Here is a 25,881-nt window from a genome sequence, read left to right as displayed (position 1 = left end):
AATTCAGACACTGGAAGATCTAAATCTAGATACTTTTATCACTACATAGAGAGATAATCTCTAAATGTCTAGTTTATAGAAATTTTTTTCTTCTGTAATTAATTTTAAATCATTTGACCTCTTAGATTGTATTGCCTCTTACACTATTGAAGACAAAATCTCCAGCCTGAGTTTTCAGGTCTAAACGTTTTACTACAAGAAATTGGTAAATGTAAAATTATAGTAGGTATTGGAGGAATCAGTGTGTACAGCAGTCACTGTCACATGAAAGCAATTGTTCCTGTGCTACATGGATTTGGTGAAAAACAATATTTCATAGCAAGGTTTTTATACTTGTTGCCAAGGTTTGTGCTAATTGGCTCCAGAAATAGATCACATCCTGAACTGAGGTTAACATCTGATTAAACTTGCAGTCATCCACATTCCACCTCCCATATGTGCCCTTCTTTTGAACATTCAACTCTAATTAGGTCAGATTGTAATCAAAGTTAAATTTCTGATTACTCAAACATTAATAATGTCACCAATCTCAGTGATTCTTCCAGAGAATCAATTTTGTGGCTAAATATTATTTTGATAGGCAGAAAATTTTCTGGAAATTTATCTTGGAGTTTCCTACAGTAATAACACTCATTTATAGATCATAAAATGCACCATGAATAAAAATCATAGAAGACCTAAACAATTGGAAGGATATTCTCTGTTCTCTAATTAAAACATAAATATCATGAAGATGTCAGTTCTATGGAAACTGATTTATATTTTCCACACAATCACAATCAAAATTCCAAAAGCTTACCTAACAGTACACTAAAAGTCAATTTGCAAAATTTTTGGAAGGGACAGGGAACCCAAACTGCCATGACCATACTAAAAAACAAAAGGGAAGCTAGAGGACTCACTTTCTGATGTTGAGTCATATTCAAAGTGACTGTCATCAAAACAGTAAAATATGGGCACAAACATGGGCATATTGGCCAATGCATGATTCCACTGGAGTATTCAGAAATAGGGCCTAACATGTTCAGTCAACTGAGTTTTGATAAGCCTACCAAGTCCTCTTTACTGGGACATAGCATTCTCTTAAAGAAATGGGTCCTGGAAGAACTTGAATGAAAGAATGAAAGAGGACCTCTATCTCTTTCCAGAATATCACCTCCAAATGGATCAAAGATCCACAGATAAAGGCTGGGGCACTTCCTAAAAGGTAATATACAAGAAAATGTCAAGGTTTTTGTAGTAGGTGTGTTCTCTTAAATATCATACCTAATGCATGAGCAACAAAAGAAAAATTCCATCAAAATTAAGCACATTTGCACCTAAAAGGACTTTGATAGGGTGGTTAAAAGGCAGCCTACTAAATGGGTAAAATATTTTAAGTCACACATCCAACAAAGGTTTAATATCCATGATATATATGAAGAGATCCTACAAATCAACAATATAAAGACAAATGGACATGTTTAAAAAATGGGGAAAACTCTTGAATAGACATTTCTCTAAAGAAATTATAATGCTGAAATATCTTCAGAAAATGTTCAACAACACTAGCTATTAGGGAAATGCAAATCAAAGCTACATGAGATGTCATTTCACACATAACTAACAGTCACAATTTTTTAAAAAACTACAAATTTCGAAGAGGATGTAGAGAGAAAGAAATGATTATTCAATATTGTTGCAAATCTAGAATATTAGAGCCACTGTTGACATCTGCTTTGAATTTCCTAAGGAAGTTAGACATATATATACCATGTGACCAATCATACCATTCCTAGGTGTAAACAAACTGAAACCAAGGACACAAACAGGCACCCACATACCAGTGTTTACAGTAACATTAGCCACAATTGCCAAAAGATGGAAACAGACCAAGCATCTATCAAATCATGATTGGCTAAAAATTTGTTGTGTCTATACAAGAAGAACTTTTATTTAGCTGTTAGAACAAATGAAATCATGAAGTATATGGCAACATGGGTGAACGTGGATGGCATTAAGTTCGGAGAAGCTAGTAAGATACAGATGCCCAAATATTATATGATTTTTCTATTATGAACTGAATATAATGAGAAAACTCATGGAGCTAATAGCTAGAAAATGTCACCAGAAAATGTGAAGTAAGAGAATGGAAAGGTGAGTTTAATCTGAGCAGAACTGTTAAAAATGAATTAAATATTTGGAAATGCATAGAAATGTTGAAAGAACATCATACTGTTTGTAACTAGCAATCCTAATATATGGATATGACAGTAGTCGAAAAGGAAAGAATGATTTCTATTATTAGGAGGATAGCTAAACAATGAAGCTATTGTTAATTTCACAAATTAAGATTGTTTTTCTATGAAACAAAACTGATATATGTTAATATTACAAGATGTTAATATCAGGGTGATATCTGAGCAAAAATTCAACCAAAGTAAACTATGACTAGTAGTCTATAGTAAAATATTAATAACTTCCATCAATGGTAAAAGAAGGATTTATGCTAAGTAAAAGAAACTAGACAAAAATTACTACATATTATTAGACTCTTGTTTATACAAAATGTAAATACAAATAAACTTTAGAGATAGAAATAGATTAGAAGAAATGAATGGCAGCAGAATGATTACATGATGAGAGGTGAAGAAGGGGTATGGTTTGGATTGTTTTAGTTATTTTTTTCTTTTCTTTTTTGGAGTAATGAAATACTCTAATATTGTTTGAAGTAATGAAAGCAAAACTCCAGTTGTACCACATAACATTGATTGTATACTATAGATGGATTTTATGGTTTATGATTAAATTTCAATAAAATTAATTAAGAAAAGTAATTTAGATATTTTTTCCACTGCCATGTATGACATTTTCAAATGTTAACCTCAGATATTAGGAAATAAAACGAAGGTTTTTACGTAGATATACTGTTTCTCTGTGAGCTAGAAGAAGACTAACTCTGTGTACATCACCTGACTCCAGAGCCATCACATCAACTGGTAAATGAGAGTGGCACTTTGGAATTAAAAATTCCTCTGTTATAATGTCCAATTTTTAAAAATAAACATGATCTGATCATTTATTTTTATTCACTTCACATTCCGTGTCAATGTCTTTATTCACCTTATTTTTAAATTTATCAGTGCATAGGATCAGACTATGATTTTGAGGCATACCAACATCTGACTGTAGTTTTCTGAGAAAAGAGATTAGATTTATGCAGTCCAAGAAAATTTCTGGTTTATGATTGCGTCTTAATCTCAGAATTAAAAATCGCTAGCTTACCATTTTTTGAACAATTGCCCCAGTACAATTAAAATCCAAGTCCCTTGAAGTATGATAATGAACAAAATCATTTAAAACCTAAACCAGTCAGCTTTTCCAATTTTTTCCTGTTAGCTGTCTTTAGGGGTGAGGGCAAGCAAGGTATTGTGAATCAGAATAGCCAGTGTACATACACCTGTGGTGTCCATTTATCCAATGGAAATAGTGTCTTTCTTGTTCTCACACTCAAGAACATATATATCAACACCCAGTTTTCTATCCTGGAAGATCTATGTTGTGCATTCAGTCCTTATATCAGATAATTTACCTGTAGGGCTGATTTTATTTAGACAGAATCTCCTTTTAAAAAAAAAGTCTCTATTAGAGTTGATGGGCACTTGTTTGGTTTTTTTTCCACCTTTTTGCAATAGTGAACAATGCTGCTATGAAGACGGGGGTGTAAATTGCTGTTTGGGACCTGTATTTATTTCTTCTGGACATATTCCTCCTAGAAGAACTGCTGAATCATACAGCAATTTTATATTCAACTTCATGAAGAACCTCCAAACTGTCTTCCACAGAGGCAGCCCTATTCTATATTCCATCCAACAGTGACAGAGACGTCCTATTTCTTCACATTCTCTCCAGGACTTACAGTATTTTGTTATTTTACTTTAATGATCATTCTATGAGGTGTGATATGATATCTCATTACAGATTTGATTTACGTTTCCCTAGTGACAGTGATATTAAACATTTTTTAATGTGCTTTTTCACCATTTGTATTTCCTTTTTGGAAAAATTTCTACTTAGGTCTTATGGCCATTTTTAAATTGCACTGTTTCTCCTTTTACCATTTATTTGTATGAACTCTTTATATAGTAAGGAAATAAAACATTTATTGGATATGTGGTTTTCAAGTATATTCTCCCATTGAGTTGGCAGCCTTTTCACAATCTTTCTTTGAGATTATATAAAGTTTATAGAAAAATATAGGGGATTCCTGTATAGTCAATCTAAGTATCTTTAAAAATAAATATATAAGTGAATGAATACATAAATAAATAAACCTATAAAGTTGTGTGGTCCAAAGTGTAAACCATCATATAAACTATAGTTTATGGGTAGTAGCAATGCTTCAATATATGTACATTAATCGTAACAAATGTACTATAGTAAAGAAAGATGTTAGTAGGAGAGTCTCGTCTCATGCAGGGGGAACGTAATGTATTCAAATGCTGAGTTTGGCTTAGAGAGATGATAGATTTGAGCAACAAAGAGGCTTTCAGGAGGTAACTCTTAGGCAATACATAATACTAGGATGTTTCACTTTCACAAGTACAAGGTTCATATGTACATCCATTAATATCAAGGGCCTGGCTTAATGGAGTGTCTTCCTTCACCAGACAATCCCTGGTACTCAGAAGATTCTTGCTGTTCTATTAGAGAATGTAGGAGGACACGTCAGGATGTTAATTCAACATTTTTTGTTATTGCGTGGGTCTCCACCCCCTGAGTAAAGACCATGAACTCTTGAACCCAGTTATATGCCTTAGAGGCATGTCCCACATGAACAACTCCCACACATACCACATCACTGACACCTCCCACCAGTGATAATTTCCCTTCACAGTTGTGAATTTTCTGTGGCTCAAAACCCCTCAAAAATTGAAGCCAACAGCTGGGGTTGGTATATGCTCAGGAGACTTGACTCTCCAAACTATTCATGTGCAAGCTGGGCCCTGAACCTCAGGAGACTTGCAACACTTACTCTCTGGACATTGGACTTACCCAGGTCCATTAACCAGGAGGTGAGGATGGTCAACCACAAGATCAGGTAGCTGAGACAGTCTTCAACTGCAAGCAGAAGTCCATCCATCAGCCATGTTGGACCTAAGCCCCATTTCAAATTAGAGGCGAATCCTAGGGTCCTCAGGATGGAGGAATAAAATATGGATTAGATTGTATTTGCTGGTGTTCAGCTGTAAAACTATTTTGACTCTAGCAATGGAAGAAATTGTATTGGTGTAGAGACAGTGTCCGTAGGAGCTGCTGGTGGTGGGAAGAAGGAAGAATGCGGCGGCTTGCTCGGTCGGTAGAGGTGGGGTCTGGCTGCGGACGAGGGGTCGGTCCAGCTTTGGACGAGGGGTCGGTCCCACTTGGGACGAAGGGTCGGTCCCACTTGGGACGAGGGGTCGGTCCGGCAGCAGACGAGGGGTCGGTCTCACAGGGGTTGCGCGCTTCGGCTGACAGGGTCGCCTGGCAAAGCCGGCAACGAAGGGGTCGCCCGGAGAAGCAGGCGACGAACTGGGGACAAGGGAGGCCAGGCCCTTGTCGGGGGCTCTCAGGACTGGAGGGCGCATGGCAGAAAAACTACCGTGGAGACAAGGTAAACAGGCAAGTCCACTTTATTGAGGGAGAGGCAACAGTTTCATAGGGGCTGGGGAAGGCTGATTGGTCGAAGCCACGCCCTGTTCTGATTGGTTGCCGGAGAAAGGTCAGTGGGTGGTACTGGACGGGGGAGGGGTGGTGATTAGGGATTGGCTGTTGCTGTTGCTGGGGGAAGTGGCAGGGTTTAGTGATTGGTGGCTGCTGTTGCTGGGGTTGAGGGCAGACTGGAGTTTCCCACCCACGCCTGGCTGTTGCTGCTGTCGGGGGGAGGGAAAAGGGCAGACTGGATTTTTCCGCCCACGCCTGGCTGTTGCTGCTGTCGGGGGAGGGGAAAAGGGCAGACTGGAATTTTCCGCCCTGCGCCTGCGCAGGGAGAAAGAAGAAGAAGGGTGCCGCCCCACAGGCATCGTGTGGCGCCATCCGGGAGGAGGGGCGGCCGCGGAAGCATGGCTGCCGAGAAGGGGAGACCCGAGGGCACTCTGTGCCCATGCCGAGCTTCCTTCAGGGGTGGCGGTGAGTCCGACCAGCCACCCTATTATGGGGGCAGCGGCTTGGCCTGCCGCGGCTGCTCCCCCGCCAGGCCAGCAAACCACACTTCAGCCCGAGGGGTGACCGCAGAAGAAGAAGTGTCATATGCCACATTAGCAGGACTTCGAGTTGTCCTAGGTGACATTGCAGAGAGAGGTGCAAGACATGGTGTGTCCTGCTGTGACTTGCTAGGTGAACTGGGCGAGAGTGTAAACCGCAATGTGGACTATGAGCCACGCAGAGTAGCAGTGCTCTGGGGTGTATTCATCAAGTGCACTGGATGTCCCATGCTGATGGGGGAGGTTGTTGATGTGAGAGGAGTGGGTGGTGAGGAGTGGCGTGTATGGGAACCACTTGAAATTTTTGATGAGACATTTTGCGTGTTTCAATATCTAATAAAAAAAGACATTTAAAATTTGGCTAAAAAATGAAACCAAGAGAAAATCAAATAAAATTAATAAGTAAATGAAATAGTAATGATTTTAATGTAACAAATAAAATACAAAACAATTTAAAAAATTAAATAATGTAAAAACTTTTTGGACATGCTGCCTTTCATTGCTCTAAGGTCTGTGGTCTTACATACATATAGTAACAAATTCTTCCATATATTCCCGCATTGACTTCTTTTATCCATTTTGACTTCAAAGAAGCTAAATTGATTACCTTCAAAGCTTATAGAAATATAGAGTGGGAAGCACATGCGGTTTAAAAAGTTGAGGTCCATGGTTTGATTCCTGGGGCCTCCTAGTGAAGGCAAGCTGGCCCACATGGAGAGCTGGTCTGAACAGAGTTCTGGTCCATGCAGAGTGCTGGCGTGAGAGACAAACTGGCCCAAGCACAGTGTTGGTCCATGCGACAGTGATGGCCTGCACAGGGGTGCTGGCATGTACAACAAGATGGCCCAAGCAGAGAGCTGGCACAGCAAGGTGAGGCAACAAAAAGAGCCACAAAATAGAGACAATAAGAAGTGCAGCAGACCAGGGACTGAGGTGGTACAAGAGATTGAACACCTCTTTACCACTCTGTAAGGTCACAGGACTGGTTCCCAGTGCTACCTAAAGAAAAGATGAGCATACAGAAAAGAACACACAGCAAACAGACACAGAGAGCACACAACAAGGGGAGAGGGGAGAAATTAATAAATAAATATTTAAGAAAATATAGGGGATTCCCAAATATCCCATATCCTTCCTTTTTCATTCTTCCTTAATAATAAAATTTTACATGAGGATGGTACATTTGTTACAATTGGGGAACAAATATTGAAGCACTGCTATTAATCATAGTCAAGGTTTTAAATTATGGTTTATATTTTGGAACATATAATTTAAGAGGTTTTACAAGATTTATAATGCCCTTTATCAATTATTGCAAGATCATGCAGAACATTTCTAATTCCCTAAAATTTCTCTATGTTACATTTATTCTTTTCTTCCCTCTACTTGCTCTCAGAACTTACCGTAATCACTAGTTTCAACTTTTGAATAATAAGGTTCATAGTTACTTGCAATAATGAGAGTTTGCCATTTTAGCCTGTTTTCTTGTATTGAGTACTGTCTATGTTCTTGAGGAGTTTTTGTCCCTCTAATTGAGAACACAGTAGGATTCCGCAGGATGGGAGTTTGATATTATCTTGTTTATTGTGTTGGTCTCCACCCACTGAGCTACTGCAGTATGACAAGATGAACACCTAATTATTCCACTGAAGCATGCCCCAGGTGTGCCCTATCCCACATATGTCCTCACATCCAATGACCTACACTGGCAAACCTCGCTTGCCATATTTGCCAAATGAATTTTCCTAACATTGTAATGTTAATCACACACATGCAAATCCCCAGCAGTCACTCTCACCACAGTCCATGGATCGCCCCAACCCACATCCCCACCCCTCCCTCTCAGAAATCACACCATCAAGCCCATTAGCATCACTGCACCAGTCTCATGCCCATCCACTGCACAACATCATTCTAACTTCTCACATTTCTACAAATGCCTCAATAATGAGAGCTGGCAGCACAGCAAAGGAGCTTCCACAATCCCCCGTCATGTTCCTGTTCCTCATGCTGTAGATGAAGGGTTCAGCATGGGGGTAACTAATGCACATATGACCGAGGCCACCAGATATTTCCTAGAGGATGGTGCGGTTTCAAAGCTCAGGTAGACGCCAGTACTTGTGCCATAGAACAAGGAGTCAACTGACAGGTGACACCCACAGGTAGAAAATGCTTTGTATTTAACACCAGCTGAGGAAATCCTTAGAATGGAGGAGACAAACTTGGAATAAGAGAAGATGATCCCAATGACAGGAGGAATGCCACTAACAATAGCTACAAAATGCACATGTAAATTATTGATGAGTGTGTCTGAAGAGGCGATCTTCAGGACTTCAGGAAGGACTTCTACGTTAGTAAAGAAGGAGAGCCTCAAGAGGGTAAACATCTCAATCAGGACCATCATGACAGTGAGACACCAAGACCCCAGAACTATCATGACACAGGGCCAGAGTTTCATGAGAACTGTTTAATGCCGGGGTGATGGATGGCAACAATGTGGTCATTGGCTATAGCAGTAAGGAGGAAAATGTCCAGGTATCCAAATACAAAGAAAATAATATCTGGGTGAGGCAGGCTGCATGGCTGATAATTTTTTCTGTGTCTGGATGCCCAGCAGCATTGTTGGGATGGTAGAATTGGTGAACTCAAAGTCAGCCAAGGACAGGGAGGAGAGGAAGAAGTTCATGGGCATGTGGAGGTAGGAGTCTGATATGATGGCCAAGATGATGAGCAGGTTCCCAGGAAAGGTAACCAGGTACATAGACAAGAACAGCCCAAAGAGCAGAGGCTGCAATTCCTTCTCATCGGCAAATCTCAGGCAGAGAAAGTTTGGTACTCCTGTTTGGTTTCTTGTTTCCATGGGATGGCTAGGTTGCCCAGCTTGAGGGGAAAAGAAACAAAATAATCAGTCCAAATTGACATTTCTAGCATGACAGCAATACCCTAAACCCAGTAGCTCATGATGTCATGCATCTTGTCTAATAAGTGGTTCTCCTTGATGACAAATGGTGGTTACTTTTGCTGCCTTGCCTGGAGTACAATTCTACAATATATTCTTAGCACCCTAACACCTTACAGGTCAATGCTGTGGGATTGGAAATTCCCCAACTCAAGGACGATATTTCAATCATTTTCAATGTCCTTTGTTCTATCTTTCAGTCATTTGTACATTTTACATTCTCTAGTGCCTTTGCCAATCCTATGGCTAAAAAATTAACATCTACTCTAATACCAATTTATTGTTTGCATTTCATTTATGTGACAGTTTTTCTGATATAAATTCAACAGAAGTGGGTACAGAATACTGTCTTCTTTTAACATAAGAGAATCTAATGAACATTTTCCAATATACTCCAATGCTCATCAGACTGAAAATATTCTATTATCTCATATTCTGTTTATATACCATTCATTTTTAGACCATTCTTCAATGTTTTCTTAATGAAAAATAATGGTTTGTTTAATTTTCAACATTTTTTTGACTGCAGCTGTAGGTTTAAGGAAAGATCATGCAGAAAGTAAAGAGTTCCCATATAGCCTCCCTTGTACAAGCAGTTTCTCTATTTTTTTTAAAATTTCTCTCCCCTTCTCCCCCACCCTGGTTGTCTGTTCTCTGTGTCTATTTGCTGCATCTTCTTTGTCCACTTCTGTTGTTGTCAGCAGCATGGGAATCTCTGTTTCTTTTTGTTGGGTCATCGTGCTGCTTCAGCTCTCCATGTGTGTGGCGTCATTCCTGGGCAGGCTGCAATTTCTTTTGTCCTGGGAGGCTCTCCTTAAGTGGCACACTCCTTATGCATTGGGCTCCCCTTTGCAGGGGCCACCCCTGTGTGGCATGGCACTCCTTGCGTGCATCAGCACTGCCCATGAGCCAGCTGCACAGTGTTCAAGGAGGCCTGAGATTTGAACCACCGACCTCCCATGTGGTAGAGGGATGCCCTAACCACTGGGCCAAGTCCGCTGCCAGTTTTTCTATTTTGAATTAATATATTTTCTCTTTTATCTATCTATAAAACACTTTTGCTAAGCAATTAAATTTCCACTGTCTCTTTCATCACTTTCTTAAAAATGATCATCTATTTCATGATGTTTATGTATTTATAGTGAGAAGCTTCAAATCTTTGGTCTTTAATTTATTTATATATCTGCATAATATATTTAAATATTGAATAAATAAACTCACCTAGCATTCTATCATAACTTCATTCCAAGTGCCAGCTTATTCTACTAGATGAATTCAGAATCATCTAGCCACATGCAAAGAAAATATCAGTGGAATTTTAACGTGGATTCCATTAAAGATGCGAATTAATTTAGAAAGAGTTAACATTTTTCTTAAGTTCATGTTCTTATTGCAATAATAGAAAAACAATTTCAGATATTTAAATACCATTTCAGTAAATGTCCTTGCAGTGTTTATGAATATCATGGTCATCTCTGGCTAAGAGTCGTTTAAGTTCAATATCAATAGGGTAGAGATTACTCCCTCCAATATGTCTGTGATATTTCAATTATGTTAGAAAATCTTTTGATTATATTTGGTATTGTCATGTTAGCTTTCTGGTTTTTTTATCACTTTAAAAATTTTTCTCAAATCCATTTATTTTCACCAAATAATTTGTAAATAACACATATTCCATATAATTCCTAATAGCCACTATTTTTAAATGATTTTGCCTTGGTTTAAGCTTCCAGAAAATTTCAAGAATAATAGAAATGTGACACTAATCTTTCATTTTATGATTTTAAATGGAATAATCCTAGATTTTTAAATTTAATTTTGTGTTCACTATCATTTAGGATATCTTAATTTATGTCACATTAAATTTAATAAATTTAGTTCTTATTTACATTAGACAAGTTGTTTTAACATTATGAAAAAGTGTTTGATGACTAACTATTTAGAAGAACATAAGGTTGGACTGTATCTCTCTATTCTCAAATAAATTTCAAACAAATATGAAATAAGAGAAAATACTAGTTGTTAGAAGAAAATACAGATGAACATATAGATACTTACATTTCTTCATAGTTTCAGTCTTAAAAAATAGTATTTTCTGAATATAAAGGTTTTGGTAGAAATAGGAGAGGATAAGATGGAAAATTGGAAGATCATATTGAAAATCTCAAAACAAAAGTACCATGTAGAAAAAGTAAAATGAAATACCCATTCACTCAAATCTCCTAATTATGAGAAGCAGAAAATTACTAATTTTATATGCTAAAAGAGTACTGGATATTAACAATTCACTTAGGAGTTGTGCATGAAGTTATAATTGGAAAAAAATCATCAGATTATTATTGCATGAAAGTGAAATTAAAAGAAGATGTCATCGTCACCGAAGGATTTAAAAGTTCATTTTTAAGAAAGTATTAACACAAAATTCTACTGGGCGGGAAAATCTAACAGTCGTATACTGCTACAAATAAATAAATTCTGCTCTGGGATGTAGAATTTAAATGAGCCCACAGTTCTTTTATAAGGAAACTCATATTTGCCAATACACAAGGTAATAAAATAAAGTGCAACAGGCTTCTCTAAATTGTTAAAAGTGATCACCTCTAAGTTGTAAAGTTTGACAATGTTATTGATAAAAGTTCCACAAAACAAACCTAGCATAGGGGGAGCTGAAGCGCAATAGTTAAATGACCTAATCAAACTGTATACTTCTTGGCCATATCTGAGACACAATGACAGCATAACTGCACTCAGCTTCCAGGGATTGAACTTGATCCTGACTGACCCATAAGCCAGCTGTTCAGTATATGCAGAATGATAGGTATGCCACTGTAAGAGTCAATCATATATTCTGATACTGGTAACATAAAAGCAGCTCCCGTGTAAACAGAGAGGAGTGGAGAGAACAAATGAAGCTTAAAGGAAAATTAGAGAGAGAAAGAGCAGGGAAAGGTGGAAAAGAGCATAGAATATCTCAAAATGCACAAACTCCCCATGGCTCTGCATGCCTTCTCCTTTGCAAATGGTGCTGACTTCCCTATTATGGCGAAGCATCAAGGACCCAACATTTGGCATAGCCAGTAGGAGGTTCTGGGCATGGTGAGTGGATCTTCAGCCCAGGTGAACCTGACTGCATGATAGGGGTGGGTTTTGTCCCCCTTCGGGTCTTTTGTATTTGGTAGCAGTGATTCTCCTGTAATGGGCCACTGGCAAACACACGGGAAGTGCATGGTGCCCATAGGGTTCTGGTGTCAACTATGGAAAGGGGCAGAACCCTGCTCTTCTCTCATTGAGCACCAGTTAGGGGCAGTGTAAGCCACCCTTCAGGCATTTGAAATGCTTACAGGATCACAATGAGTCCTAGTATATGAACCTCCCTCCCTGTGGCAGGATGGTACTTTGTAGTTGAATGCCCCCAGAACTGGGTTGGCTCAGATGACCACAATGGCTAAGTGGGGTTCATGTATGAAACAGCAGTCAATGTTGAGCACTAGCCTGGTCTGCAGAGTTGCAGGAAGTATTAGACCAATAGAGTGTTGAGTTGACCCCTCATCCAGAGGGCTTCCTGGTCCCCAGGCTTTAAAGTGTAGCCCACACAAGGATGGAATGGATGCTATACCTGCTGATGCCTGGTGTACAAATGGGTCCAGCAAAGGCATAGTGATATCTTGGGCCACTGTAGGTATCTGAGTAGATATAGAAGATATCTGATTTGAAACCAGATTTTGTCAAAGCAGCCAATGGGCTGAAATGAGAGCCATGTGGCTAGTTATAATGCATGAACAGAGCCCCGTTACTATGTGTACATATATTTGGGTCATGTACAAAGGACTAACTTTACTGCTGATCCAGGCAGAGTGGCAAGAATGGATGATTGGTAAAAGACCTCTCTGGTGACAAAATTTGTGGTCCAAAGGACAAGAATGTAGCATAACTTTTAATCATGTTGCAGGGCATAAACCTCTCATAAGCCCAGGAAATGACTCTGCAGAATCCACAACAAGAACTTTTTACATCCAAACTATGGATGGATCACCTGGTTACATAGACACATGGGTCATGTGGAGGCTTGAACCTTCCTGCAGATAGCTAGGTGATATAGCTTCCCATTAACAACTGCAGATGCAATGAACACATTAACAGCCTGGGAGCTATATGCTAAATAATACCCATGCAGAAATCGGGTTCCCCTGAAAGGAGTTGTAAAGCAAGGAGACAGACCTCCTACAGTTATGGCAACTAGATTATAGTGGATCCCTTCCCTCTGATATAAGATATAATTTTCTGTTCACAACTGTGGATATAATACAGGTTTAGTTTTTGAACTTCCAATTCCATATAGCCACACGACAAAGTACCATGTGGCATTGAATATTTTAAGTGCCCAGTATGGGCATTCTCTTGAAGTGCGGAGGGACAGAGGAACCAATTTCACAGGTTTCAAAGTGCAAACCCGGGTAAAAATGAAGACATTGATTGGCATTTGCATGCCCCATATTGAGTGCATGCTGCAGGCATAATTGAACATTATAATGGTTTATTAAAATACGAATTTCACATGATGTCTCCAAAGGAGCTGATCTCGCAGGTGTTGGCTTCCCACCAGTCGTGGGCAGTAGACCTTATAAACATGCAGCCATGTTGAGTGGGGCATTAACCCCTAGACTTGGTTGCACAGGGATGTGCTTTACCCTTGCATGTAACAATAAACACATCAGACTCTCTTGCATTTCCTAAAGTTTTAGATGGAAATTTGGTATTGCCTGGCTCCCCTGCCTTGGAGTCTGGACAAACAGTGGTGTGCTGTGGATGTTGCCATGGACTGGTGTAACTGAAGACCACACTTGGAAAGCCATCCTGTTACCATATGGAGATGATTTGAAGAGGGGATTGATGATGATACCATGGGTTTCTAAATGACCATCTGAGGTATGAGCTGCACTACCTGAAAACTCAGGGGGAACCCTTCTGAGGGGAACTTTTGACTTGCAAATGTGGCCCAACTATTGCTCCCAGTGGAACTCTCCCCGTTATGATCAGGTTTAGTGTGGGGAGACAAGGTATGAAATCCAGACCAGGGCAGCCACCAGAGCCTGCCACATTCTGTTCCAGGTTGACAGCAACCACACTGTACTGTTGTGGACGCATATCTATGCCCATATTCACAACATAACCCAGTGCTGGGTATTCACTGAAATGTCGGGAGAGGGAGCAGGCCTTCCATGGACAATTGCCATTGTGACTGAGGCTAACTGAACATGTCTTCAGACAACTGACCAGTCCACACCAGAATAGGAAACAATATGAAGACAAACAGAAGCACCACTCCAGAGATATGGACAATAACCACCCCCTAGTGGGTCAAGATGTCTGTAATGGGGGGGGGGTGACTTTCAGCTGAACATGTAACCTGAAGGGATATAGTAACCCAGTGCTTTGAACAATATGCCAATGATACCCAGAGAATAGCAGGATGGAACCCTGGTTTCTTTGCCATCATATTGTAATCAATAGTCAAACTGGGTATTTGTGGGAACATCTGGTATCCATTTGGAAAAGTGCTGTTTTAATTGGCCTTGGTTTTGTAATTTCCTTAGTTATGTTATGTTGTGCCTTATATTATTGTAGTGGGCTTGGGCCACGGGTGCAGCCCTGTAATTATGAGTTCCTAAGATGCCAGCCATTTAAGGGGGGCACTAGAGCCCATTAGATAAATGGTCTAAGTTCCTGGATACTTCTTTGCTAGATCAGGTATTCGGTGACACAGCATAACTACATTTAGCTTCTGGGGTGGACTTGATCCCAACTGACCCATGTACCAGCTAATCAGTATATGTAATATGAGAGGTATACCACTGTAAGAGACAATCATATAGTCTACTAGTACTGGCATAAAAGCAGTTTCCACATAGAAGAGTGAAGAGAACAAAGATAGCTTAAAGGAGCAGGTGCAGAAGAGAGAGAAGAGGAAGAAAAAGAGCATGGAATAAACTCAATGTGAATACACTCCCCAAAACTCTGCCTGCCTTCTTCTTTGCAAATGGTCCTCACTCTGACTGGTGGCCTCAGACACAACAGTTGGTGTACAAACAAGTACATCAATATGATTGCAGTGATGGCACAAATTTTCTACATTTTCTGGACTGAATCATGTCCTGTGGGACGTGGGGGTCCCGGATGGGGGTAAGAAAGCCTCGTGTGGCCGCGGAGGCTTCCCTCGGGGGCTCTGAAGGCGTGGAGGGCGCACGAGATTCCGAAAGAAACTCACGGAGACAGGCTGATGGCACAAGTCTAGTTTTTTGCGGAAGGGGATACAGCTTTATAGGGTTAGGGACTGCGTGGAGAGATTTGATAGGTGTGGGTGGGTACTGCTTCCTGACAGGTGATTGTAAGCGGTTGCTAGGCAGAGGGCTGGCTGAGAGGTTTGGAATAGGGGATGGGAAAGGGGAAGTGAGAGCTGGCCGGATGTTGGGCTAGGCGGGAGATAGAAAGGGGGAGGGCAGCGCCGGGGCCAGCCTCTAGCAGCAAAGCCCTAGTCAGGCGTGGTCACCTTATCTAGGCCCAGCGGGCAAAGGCGGTGTCACTTCTTGCCGCACTGTTTGCTACTGTGGCAAGCAGGGCGCCCTTCCTCCCACAATGTCCCTTACAAAGGATAAGTTAAATTCCTACCCTTCAGTACTCTGTACATGAAATCACTTTCAGATAGAACCCTTGAAGTTCTTACAATTATTTTATGTACAGTCTCATTGAAGAATATGGTCTACACAGACTCTACTTACTTGAGGCCAAATGAAATCATGGTGGAATTTAAACCATAATTTTCAGTTCTTTATAAGAAAAGGAAAAACAGACAAAATCAATTTAAGTCAGAAGTAAGAGGAAACCAGAGATGAGGCAGATGGCTATGTGACAGAGGCAGAGATGCACACATGGCAGCCCTAAGGATTGTTGCTACAGGCTGTGGCAAGAAACCCTTTCTGCAGAGACCTTGATTTTGGACTTCTAGATTTGAAGTTGAGGTGGAAAAATTCTCATTGTTTTTGACAACAAGCCTGAGGTTTCTATCATAGTCACTTGACAAAATAAAATATCACGTTTCTCAGACTCCATCTCATTTCAGTTTGACTCTGTGGATCGCTTCAACTAACTTTGTTTCTGGTAAGTACTTAAAGCATTCTGTTTCATTTGGTCAAGAGTATATGCTGAAAGGGATGTGCCTCAAGAGGTCTTGGAATGATTCTGCTTCTGTATTTGGAGCACTGAAACTGTCATATGAACAATTCCTCAGCTGGCTTGCTAGAGGATGAAAGAGCATGTAGATCAAAAGTGAGGAAACTCATCTGAGGCCAGTTGGACTTCCATAGGGCCAGGCAAGCAGCCAGTATAAAAGAGAACCCAGTCAAGGCCATCTGAGTCAACCCAGGTGACATAAAAGTGATCACATGCTCATGAGGTCCCTACAGAGATCAATCACCTCTAGGACTTGGCAGCCGTACAATGTAAAAGCATTATCTTAAACCATTTATTTATGGGATGGCTTGTTGTGCATCAAGTGCTGATTGATACAATAATAAATGAGAACAGAACTGGGTCATTCAGAAAGATCATTGATCCTCATTTTCAGCATTCCTGCAGCTATTTAAATACAGCATTATCATTTTATGGGTCTCCACCCGATGATATAACCCACTATGACAAAATGAGCAATTACACACTCCCTAGAAACCTGCCATGTGTCAGATGCCACCCCCCCTTAAGCATCTTAAACAGGTAACCTTCCTTATTATATTTTCTAAAGATATTTCTCAACATTATAGATTAAACCACATACCTGGCAATCTCCTATGTCCAAATGTTCCTCTACCCTCCCCTAATTTCTTGGGCCATCCGAACCATCCTCCCATCCCTAGCTCAGTTCAAGCCTATAAAGCCCCACCCAAATGTATCCCTACACCCTATTTTATCCCTTCCCTGTACAAATACTTACCTCCAGTTTATCATAGATTTCACCCATGTAGGTGTCAGCTAGCAACCTCCCCCCCCCCAACTTCCTTTAAGACGATCATCCAATCTCAAGCTCTCTGAGACAGCATGTTTTATTATTTCATATCAGAGAAGTCATAATGTATTTATTCTTCAATGCCTGGCTTGCTTGACTCACCCTAAGTTCCTCAATATTCATTCAGGTTATCACATGTGCTTGTACTATATTTGTTCTTTTAGCTGAGTAGTATCCCGTTGTATGTATATACCACATTTTATTTATGCATTCATCTTTTGATGGGCATTTGGGTTGATTTCAACTTTTCTCAATAGTGAATAGTGCTGCTATGAACATTGGTTTGCATATTTCGGTTTGTGTCCTTGTTTTCAGTACTACTGGATATATACCCAGCAATAGAATTGCTTTATAATGTGGCAAATCTATAGCTAGTTTTTTTGATAAACTGCCAAACTGTACTCCAGAATGGCTGGATCATTCTGCATTCCCACCAGCAGTGGACGAGTGTTCCCATTCCTCCACATCCTCTCCAGCACTTGAAGTACTCTGATTTTTTGATAGCTGCCAGTCTTATGGGAGTAAAATGGTGTCTCATTGTAGTTTTTGATTTGTATTTCCCTAATACCTAGGGATTTTGAGTATTTTTTCATGTGCATATTGGCCATTTGTATTTCTTCTTTGGAGAAGTATCTGTTCAAATCTTAATCCCATTTTTGAAATGGGTTTTTGTCTTTTTATTTTTGAGAAATAGGAATTTTTTGTATATACAGGATATAAATCTCCTATCAGATATATGTTTACCAAATATTTTCTCCCATTGTGTAGGCTCTCTTTTCTCTTTCATGACACACTCCTTTGAGGTGTAAATGGCTTTAATTTTGAGGAAGTCCCATTTATCTATTTGCTGCTTGTGCTTTTGGTGTAAAGTTCTTGAAGCCATTTCCTATTACAAGGTCCTGTAATAGGATCCTCTTACAGATGCTTCCCTATATTGCTTTTCAAGGTCTTTATGGTCTTGGCTCTTATATTTATGTCTTAGATCTATCTTGAGTTGATTTTTGTATAAGTTGGGAGTTGGTCATCCTCTTTCATTCTTTTACATATGGATATCCAGTTCTTCAGGCACCATTTGTAGAAGAGGCTATTCTTTCCCAGTTGATTGGGTTTGGTGGCCTTGTTGACTCTCAAATGACTGTATATATGAGGGTCTGTATTAGAACTCTCAATTTGGTTCCATTGGATAGGAAGTCTATCCTAGTGCCAATACCATCCTGCTTTCTCTACTGTAGATTTGTAGTATGTTTTAAAGTCAGGTAGTGTGATTCCTTCAAATTCATTTTTCTTTTTAAATATATCTTTGGCTATTCGGGGCCTCTTTCCTTTCCAAATAAATTTCCTGGTTAGTTTTTCTAGTTCATTAAAGAATGCTGTGTTGATATTTATCGGGATTGCATATTACAGTATAGACCATGATCCATGTGGAGCAGCAGTGCTCCAAAATACATTCACCAAATGAAATGAATGTCCCATAATGATGAAAGAGGTTGTTGATGTGGGAGGAGTGGGGTAAGGGGTTGGGGGGTATATGAGGACCTCTTATATTTGTAATGAAACATTAAAAAAATAAAGAGAAAAATGAATAAATATAGCATTCATGATAACCTTGCAATTCAACTTAATTGCAGATAACTATATTAAAAGGAAACTACATTAATATTAGCTGTCTGATAACCAGCAGTATGTGCAAGGACATGGGTGTTTGTGTAGTAATAAATTATGGCTTTGAATGACAACACTCCATTCTAAGGGGGACTATTAGTCAGATTTTTAAACTCTTCTTTATAGTCATATATGAACAAATATATAAAAGAAAGCACTGAACAAAAAAGAGGTAAAATATATCTTGGAATTAAAGTAAATAACTAGATTGACAAATGCCTGCTCTTTAAAATTAATGATGCAATTTTGAACAAAGGCAGATATTGTTTTCAGAGGGAGCAGAGAGTTATATTCATTGACAGCCCTGGAAGTATTCAAGCAAAAAGGAAAGGTGATAAAATAAAACAATATAAAAAATGCCACACATTCCTCTACACTGTAACTAAACTCCTTAAACATGGATATGAAGCTAGCAATGCCAAGGAGAAATTTCTCATCATCAAAAACAATAACTTCATCTCATAACACACAGTTTGATTGAAATTTTTACTTCACAGTATTTGAGGTCATCTGGATTCTTGGCAGGTTTACATCCATGACCTGTCTAATGAAAGCAGATTTCTTGTTCTGAGGGTTCGAAAGGTGCTAAAACAGCTTTTCAGCCACCAGAGAACTAATGTCACTTTTCAGACTTTCCTCCAAAGCATTTGTTCAGAGCCCTCCTTATGTCTTTATTCCTCAGACTGTAGATGAAGGGGTTCAGCACACAATGTACATCACAATGTACATCACTGAGGCTGATGAACCTGAACGTGTGTTGTGTGAAGCAGCAGAACTTAGGTACACCCCTATGCCTGTACAATAAAATAGGGAGACCAACAAGAGGTGAGATGCACAGGTGGAAAATGCTTTATACTTCCCCTGAGCTGATGAGATTGCACGTATGGAGGAAACAATCTTAGAGTAAGAGAAAAGTATCCAACCAAGGGGACCCCCTCCCATCACTCCAGGTATTAAATACATTGCTAAGTAGTTGAAAAAAGTGTCAGAACAGGCAAGTTGGATCATCTGACGAAGTTCACAGAAAATGGGATTTCTGCATGTGTGCAAAAAGACAGTCATAATACCTTTAACCCTTGTAAACAGGATTGTATAAAACTCATGACCCAGGAACCCAGAACCATCAGGACACACATCTGGGGGTTCATGATGACTGTGTAGTGAAGGGGGTGGCAGATGGCCACAAAGCGATCATAGGCCATCACGGCCAGAAGGAAGTCATCCAACCCTGCAAAGATCGTGAAAAAGTACATCTGGGTGATGCAGCCTGTGTAGGTTATTACTCTGCTCTGTGCCTGGGTATTCACCAGCATCTTTGGGACAGTGGTGGAGGATAAACCGATGTCACAAAGGGACAGGTTGGAGAGGAAGAAATACATGGGTGTGTGGAGGTGAGAATCAGTGATGAAGACCAGGATTATGAGCAGGTTCCCAAAGATGGTGACCAGGTAAATGGACAGGAACAGCCAAAAGAGGAGGGGCTGCACTTCTGGATCCTCTGAAAATCCCAGGAGAAGAAATTCTGAAATTCGTGTTTCATTTCCAAGTCCCATGTGGTTGATGAGACTAAGAAGAAATAGAAAAGAACTTGGGTAGTTTCTAAAAAAACAGATAATACTATCCAAACAGAAATATTACATTGTCTATTTCAGGGAAAAATATAATATCTAAATTGTTTATATGGATCTTATCGCTTTAGTGTATTTCTAGTGTCACCTTTGATTAGAAATTCCTTCCCCCAAACTCAATCTTTACCACAGATTCATGCACACTACAGATGTCATGAGAAATTCATTCTACGTGAACATATATTGAGTTGTAAGTAAGGGGCAAGTAGAGTTGTGGCAATGAGTCCACAAGGCTGTAATTGAAAAGTCCCAAACTTCTATTCTTAGAGAGAGAATATATGCAATTAAAACATAATCATCTTACAAATGAGATGATTACCCATGCTTTAAGGAAAAGAAAGCGGGCAAAAAAAAAAAAGTGAAATGATGGTGTTATTTTTCACTTGGTGTTCAGAAAAGTGCCATGTATGATATGAAATTTAAATCAGCACCTAAAGGGAGAGAAAGCAGAAGCCATGAGGACATTAGGGGAGATTTGTGCCCAGTGAAGAGAACTTCCTGCGAAAAGACCTTAAAAGTCACTTGTTTCAGAATTTCAGAGTGAAATAGGAGGTCAGTGTGGCAGGGAAATGATTAAGAGGATAGAGAAGAGAGATTAATTCAGAGGAGATTTAAGAACAAGTCAGCGTTTTTGCTGCTGAATCTTTAAATTCATGGAATCCTCTATCCATATGGTGAACCTCTCACAGTTCATTAATTTGGTTGCAATGCTGTCCCACCAAATGTGATGGAACTAGTCCTATCGGGTTTTGTAGAATATCCCCCAGACTGTGTATTATATATGAGCTCAGATATCCCTACTCTGAGGAATGGTCACACCCCATCAAATACACACATCACACCCACACGTATGATGCACACATTAGCATCATTGGGCTGAGCTAACATCATGCTTTTCTCACACTCAGCCACATTGATCAACCAGGAGTAAATACAATCCATGCTGACAACATCAGTTTTTCGATTCTCCACATTTTTAGAAAAGATGCTCTGAAATTCCAGCTGACAAGCCTATTGTGCATGTTAAACATGGTGCTACCTTTTGCTATGATCACTTTCTTCCCTTTATTTAAAGAAACAGATAAATGCACAGAGTAAAAAGAGAGGAAGGAATTAAATGTATGTCAAGGAAAAGGAAAGATAATATCTCAAGCACCACATGAGAAATTGCGATGAAGGAACCGTTCCTTGGTTTTGCTGGCATTCCAAGTCTCCTTATATCCTCTTGAAGCCCAGAAAAACTAAAAAAAGAGCAAAAAAAATTCATCCAAAAGACAAAGGCAGTGATGTCTTTTTACAATGACAAGACAATTAATAGAATGATCAATTCAACAGGAAAATGAATTATGGGAATAAACAAATATTTCGCAATTGAAAACATATAAGTAGTAGAAAAATGTTGGGAATTTTTATATGAAGCATTTGATGTGTTTTTAAAATTATATTAAGTGCAAAGTTTAGAATCAGATATGCCTTATTTTGAATCTTAGATGCACTTTATATTAGTTGCTAATAATTGAACTTTAAAACTTTCACCTGTATTGTGGGCATTATTGGCATCTCTCCCCTGAAAACTCTTATCAGACTTAATCAATGTGCATGAAAACCTCAGCATAACTCCATCTTGTTAGGAAGGATTTGCCTATCACTGATGACATGAGGTGCATTTTTCTTCTGACTCTCTAATGTCACATCTTTCTGCATCTCTCAGACTCTATTCAACAGCCTTATTTCAGTTCCATTGGTTCCTTCCCAGGAAGAGTAGACTGAAAACTGCTTTATGGTGTGTAACGTATAAAGCAACTTGTGGTCAAATGGAAAGTAAAATGATGCAACTGGAAAATGATCTTATACGGAAGGTCAATGTGGATCAGCAGAATATTCATGTCTACATAAAATAACATGACTTTAAAATGCTGTTTGACCTAAAGTAAGGGGGAAATGGATAGGAGAAATGAGTTTATATGGCTATGAGTTTCTAAAAAAGAGTCTGGAGGCTGGCAGAAGGATTGCCCTCATGCACAACTGAGCGGGGTCTGAGAGACAGATAGAGCAGATACAACCCCCAGTTATTGGTTCCTTTGAGGGCTAAAGAGACCCGTGGGAGTTATGGTCATGGCCGATGGGGTTAACTGCCAGGTCAGATGGCCCCTCTTTGGAAATGGTGTTTATGTGTGATGAATCTGGACTCAGATGGGATCTCTCTTCATGGTACTTTCATGCTAATGTGCTGGAGGTGCAGTTGGTGTTGGGGTTTGGGATATATTTGGGGGATTTGAATCTCTGGACTGTCAGTTTGATGGCCAGGTCCTGAGCCTCAGCAGACTCCAGCACCTACAGTCTGATTCATTGGACTCACCACACTCAGCTAAGATGGAGTTGAAGAGGGACAACCACCACACCATGGAGCCTAGAGTGATTACAACTGAAAGTGGGAGGATTGCATCCAGCATCCATGTGGAATCTGAGCCTCCTCTTGACATAGAGGTGCAATGGACACAACCAATCTAGTGTCCACATAGAAAAGGTGGCATTGGATTGGGAAAAGTGGACATGGTGGCTGATGGGTATGGGGAAAGGTGGGAGGAGATGAGAAGTGGAGGCATCTTTGGGACATGGAGCTGCCCTGGATGGTGCTTCAGGGGCAGTCACTGGACAGTGTAAATCCTCACAGGGCCCACTGGATGGAATGGGGGAGAGTATGGGCCATGATGTGGACCATTGACCATGAGGTGTAGAGGTGCCCAGGGATGTGCTTACCAAGTGCAATGGATGTGTCATGATGATGATGGGAATGAGTGTTGCTGGGGGGGGTGGAGAGGTGGGGTGGGGGTGGTGCGGTTGAATGGGACCTCATATATATATATATATTTTTAATGTAATATTATTACAAAGTCAATAAAAAATAAATAAATTAAAAAAAAATGTAGAATTGGAAACCTTAGTGGGAGGGGTGGACATGGTGGCTGATGGGTATGGAGAGTGGCAGGAAGAGGTGAGATGTGGGGGCACCTTTGGGACTTGGAGTTGCCCTGGATGGTGCTTCAGGGGCAATCACCGGACATTGTAAATCCTCCCAGGGCCCATTGGATGGAATGGGGGAGAGTATGGGCCATGATGTGGACCATTGACCATGAGGTGCAGAGATGCCCGGAGATGTACTTACCAAACGCAATGGATGTGTCATGATGATGGGAGTGAATGTTGCTGGGGGGGGGAGTGGTGAGTTGGGGGTGGTGGGGATGAATGGGACCTCATATTTTTTTTAATGTAATATTTTTACAAAATCAATAAAAAAAAAATTAAAGGTTCTAATTGAACTTTGCTCAATTGTGGTTTATATATGTGGTAGAAAGTGTGCCGAGGGGCCCAATTTTCAAAAATTCCCAGAATCAATTTTTTTTCGATAAGACCATAGCTCTCCTACTTTTTTATCTGAGCTTGACTCAGATAAATAAATATTTATTTTAGCCAAAAGGATGTACAGTGAGTGTCAGCAAGCTTCAAGACACCTTGAAGTGTTTCCACTGCTCTTTCTGGAACCCTGACATTGCATTTGAACAATTCCAGGCAGGTGATGATACAAGTGCAGCAAATACCAGTTGTCTCCATAAAGGTCCCTCTCATCTACCTCTATCCAGAAAAGCCACAAGAATGTAAATTATCCAGACAGAATCAGCAGAGCCTTATCTGCTGACAGAGATGGATGCAACTCATGAGGAGCTCTGCAGAGATCAACACAAATAAAACCCATACATGGATGAAGCAATAAGAGCACTGTCTTAAATCATTTCTATTTGGATGTATTGTTATGCAGTAATAGCTCACTGATATCATCAGAACAATAAGCAGCTTCTTATTTCTAGGATTTCTTCAGATATTTGAAGACAGCCTTCATGATCACACTGCTTTTACAGGTGATTTCAAGTAAGTGTATAAAAAATTGACTATTTCTGAGACTCCATTATGCGTAAGCAGTAGTTGTTGAATGGACAGGTAGGTTTTTTTTTTAGGAATAAATTGTGCCATGTCTCAGGATACACCATTCCTAGGAAAAAATTGGGCAGAATTCCAAATTCTTTTTTAAGTCATCCTTTTGTCATGAAATTTGAAATTTCTTATAAAAACCAATGCTAGAAATTTACTCATAGCATCAGTATACAAATTACCACTAACAATACCTTCAATGTTTAAGAAATTTAGAAAAAAAAAGGCAGTTATTTTTTACAGGAATGGAAAGAGTCTTATTTATTTTCCATTAATACAATACAGAACATGCAACTCATTCCTGTACTCCATTGCATAAAATACCTTGCAAATGGAAACCATTAATGGCAAATGTAAGATGTCAAAAGAAATTATGTTCTTTAGTAACGGAATGAATGATTTAAAGTTTTTCCCAAAACGTTATACTTTTTACGTTTTTTAAGTGAAATTCATCCATCCATTGGAGGAATGCATATTGAGTTCTGAATTGGTGTATTTCACTGTCTAGCAAAGGGTTTACAGTACAAAAACAAAAGTGTCTGAAATCATTTATTGGATAAAGAAAATAAAAAAAACTAAAAATGGGAATTGAACTTGGCCTAATGGATAAGTCATCTGCCTACCACATGGGAGGTTTGCAGTTCAAACCCAGGGCCTCCTTGACCCGTGTGGAGCTGGCCCATCTGCAGTGCTGATGTGTGCAAGGAGTGCCGTGCCACACAGGACTGTCCCCGGCATAGGGGAGCCCCACATGCAAGGAGTGCACCCTGTAAGAAGAGTCACCTAGCGCGAAAGAAAATGCAGCCTGCCCAAGAATGGTGCCACACACATGGAGAGCTGATACAGCAAGATGACACAACAAAAAGAAACACAGATTCTGGGTGCCCCTGGTAAGGATAGATGGGAACTAAGCACCTGCTCAATTAGAAGAGTGGGTATCATTATTCCAATTCCTTAAGTTTGGGAAATGGATAATCGTCTAAAGTAGACTTGGTATTATTCTGTTATAGACTTACTACTATTCTAGCAAAGGATGAACTTTTATCATTGATGTAATGGCTGGGGCCACCAGAGATTCTGATGGGAATGGGACAGAATAAAAGATGTAGCTCTGGGGCATTTTGGAACACTGGATTGTCTTGCATGACATTGCAGTGATAGATACAGGCCATTACATGTTTTGTCATAACCCACAAAATTGTGTGGAGCAGAGTAAAAACTATAATATGAACTATAGTCCACATTTAGTAAAAATGCTGCTATATGTGTTCATCAATTGTAACAAATGTACCACATTAATGAAAGATAATGTTAATATGGAGAAGTGTGGGAGGGGGAGTTGGTGGACAGTTGAGAATTCCCTGGTTG

General features: G+C 39.8%; 1 pseudogene; it reads right to left on the bottom strand.

Annotated features, from left to right (window-relative positions):
* Nucleotides 1-19,517: 19,517 nt before the first annotated feature.
* Nucleotides 19,518-20,451, bottom strand: LOC131276865 (olfactory receptor 7A17-like; annotated as a pseudogene).
* Between the last annotated feature and the right edge of the window lie 5,430 nt (nt 20,452-25,881).

Source organism: Dasypus novemcinctus, chromosome 30 (assembly GCF_030445035.2).
Source record: "Dasypus novemcinctus isolate mDasNov1 chromosome 30, mDasNov1.1.hap2, whole genome shotgun sequence".
Lineage (NCBI taxonomy): Eukaryota > Metazoa > Chordata > Mammalia > Cingulata > Dasypodidae > Dasypus > Dasypus novemcinctus.
Note: the sequence above shows the minus strand (reverse complement) of the source record. Positions and strands in the feature narration are given on the sequence as shown.